This window comes from Hemitrygon akajei, chromosome 18 (genome assembly GCF_048418815.1).
Source record: "Hemitrygon akajei chromosome 18, sHemAka1.3, whole genome shotgun sequence".
Taxonomy (NCBI): domain Eukaryota; kingdom Metazoa; phylum Chordata; class Chondrichthyes; order Myliobatiformes; family Dasyatidae; genus Hemitrygon; species Hemitrygon akajei.
Genome location: NC_133141.1, coordinates 3,986,310 through 3,989,336, shown reverse-complemented (window position 1 = coordinate 3,989,336; position 3,027 = coordinate 3,986,310).

Sequence of the window (3,027 nt, the reverse complement as noted above, 5' to 3'; positions counted from 1 at the left end):
TATTGCCCTTCCCCTGTCTCATTGGAACGTACCTATGCAGAATGCCACACAAATATCCCCTGAACATTTGCCACATTTCTTCCGTACGTTTCCCTGAGAACTTCTGTTCCCAATTTATGCTTCCAAGTTCCTGCCTGATAGCTTCATATTTCCCCTTACTCCAGTTAAACACTTTCCTAACTTGTCTGTCCCTATCAGTCTCCAATGCTATGGTAAAGGAGATAGAATTATGATCACTATCTCCAAAATGCTTTCCCACTGAGAGATCTGACACCTGACCAGGTTCATTTCCCAACACCAGGTCAAGTACAGCCTCTCCTCTTGTAGGCTTATCTACATATTGTGTCCAGAAACCTTCCTGAACACACCTAACAAACTCCACTCCATCTAAACCCCCTGCTCTAGGGAGATGCCGATCAATATTTGGGAAATTAAAATCTCCCACCATGACAACCCTGTTATTATTACACCTTTCCAGCATCTGTCTCCCTATCTGCTCCTCAATGTCCCTGTTACTATTGGGTGGTCTATAAAAAAACACCCAGTAGCGTTATTGACCCCTTCCTGTTTCTAATTTCCACCCACAGAGACTGCGTAAACAATCCCTCCATAACTTACTCCTTTTCTGCAGCCATGACGCTATCTCTGATCAACAGTGCCACGCCCCCACCTCTTTTGCCTCCCTCTCTGTCCTTTCTGAAACATCTAAAGCCTGGCACTATAAGTAAACATTCCTGCCCCTGCACCATCCAAGTCTCTGTAATGGCCACAACGTCATAGCTCCAAATACTAATCCATGCTCTAAGCTCATCCGCTTTGTTCATAATACTTCTTGCATTAAAATAGACACATCTCAAACCATCGGTCTGAGCGTGTCCCTTCTCTATCACCTGCCTATCCTCCCTCTCGCACTGTCTCCAAGCTTTCTCTATTTGTGAGCCAACCTCCCTTTCCTCCATCACTTCAGTCCAGTTCCCACCCCCCAACAATTCTAGTTTAAACTCTCCCCAATAGCCTTTGTACACCTCCCCGCCAGGATATTGGTCCCTCTCAGATTCAAGTGCAACCCATCCTTTTTGTACAGGTCACACCTGCCTCAAAAGAGATCCCAATGATCCAGAGATCTGAATCCCCGCCCTCTGTTCCAATCCCTCAGCCACCCATTTATCCTCCACCTCACTCTATTCCTATCCTCACTGTCACGTGGCACAGACAGTAATCCCGAGATTGCTACCTTTGAGGTCCTGCTTCTCAACTTCCTTCCTAACTCCCTGTAGTCTGTTTTCAGGACCTCCTCCCTTTTCCTGCCTATGTCGTTGGTACCAATATGCACCACGACCTCTGGCTGTTCTCCCTCCCACTGCAGGATATTGTGGACGTGATCAGAAACATCCCAGACCCTGGCACCTGGGAGATTTAGACAGATCAGTAATTTCTCCAGCAATTCATTTAATCCAGTAAAAATCCAGATTTAGTTATCTAAAGGTTGTAATTTTCAAGATGTAAAAATATGGAAAACTATGGTTTTATAAAAAATTAGGTCTCAAAACAGATAAAGGCCTAGCTACTTTGCTTTGCCACCTGATCTGTGACAACACCGTATATCTGTTTTTCCCCATTTGTCTTAATAAGTTTAGCTGCCAAAAGACATCAATTTAAAATTAGCTATTTCTATTTGCAAAAGGTTCCAAAATTCTACTACCATCAACATCTAAAAGTGTTTCCCAATTTTCCTCCTGGTAGTTCGCACCCTAACGTTTGAACTTAGTCTTAGACATGTAGTGGGAATTGTTTCCCTCTGTCTGTTCAGTTCCCATTAATATCTGGAAAATGTTACTGAAAATCACACGGTAACTTTTAAAATTTCACAAACTCGAGTGCTAAAATGTTCAGCCTGTAATTTAACTCTCAAATCCACCTGTTATTCAGGTAAACATTTTTTGTATTTGATCCAAATTCAATATATCCTTCCAAAATTGTGGTGTCCAAAAATATTTACTGTACCTTAAATATGTGATCAAAGTTTTGCATTACTGCAGCCTAATTTCCCCCTCCTATTTAGTTCGGTCATCTAGCCAAAATTCCATTCCCCAAAACACTTTGGACTTCCCAGTCATAAACATGAGGAAAACTGCAGATGCTGGAAATCCAAGCAACACACACAAAGTGCTGGAGGAACTCAACAGGACATGCAGCATCTATTGAAAAGAGTACAGTCGATGTTTCTGGCCGAGACCCTTCATCAGGACTAGAGAAAAAAATGAGGAGTCAGAGCAAGAAGGTGAGGGGAGGAGAGGAAGAAACACAAGGTGAAAGGTGAAACTTGAAAGGGGAGGGGTGAAGTAAAGAGCTTGGAAGTTGATTGGTGAAAGAGATACAGGGCTGGAGAACGGGGAGTCTGATAGGAGAGGACAGAATGCATAGAAGAAAGACAAAGGGGAGGAGCACCAGAGGGAGGTGATGGGCAGGTAAAGAGATAAAGAGAGAGAGGGAAATGGGAATGGAGGATTGTGAAGGGGGTGGGGAGAGGGCAATTACTGGAAGTTTGAGAAATTGATGTTTATGCCATCAGCCTGGAGGCTACCTAAACGGAATATAAGGTGCTGCTCCTCCAACCTGAGTGTGGCCTCATCCTCACAGTAGAGGAGGCCATGGACTGACCTGTCCGAATAGGAATGGCAATGGGAAGTGGAATTAAAAATGGGTGGCCTCTGGGAGATCCCGCTTTTCCTGGCAGACAGAGCGTAGGTGTTGGACACGGAGGCTGGTGGGGTGGGAGGTGATGCAGAGAATTATGTGTTCTACATGGAGGTTGGTGACATCCAGCACATAATACTCTGTGAATTCTGCCATCTCCAACGGGATCCCACCACCAAGCACATCTTTCCCTTTCCCCCTCCCTCCCTCTCCCCGACTTTCTGCTTTCTGCAGGAATCACTCTCTACTCGACTCCCTTGTCCACTCGTCCTTCCCCACTGATCTCCCTCCTGGCACTTATCCTTGCAAGTAGAACAAGTGTTACACCTA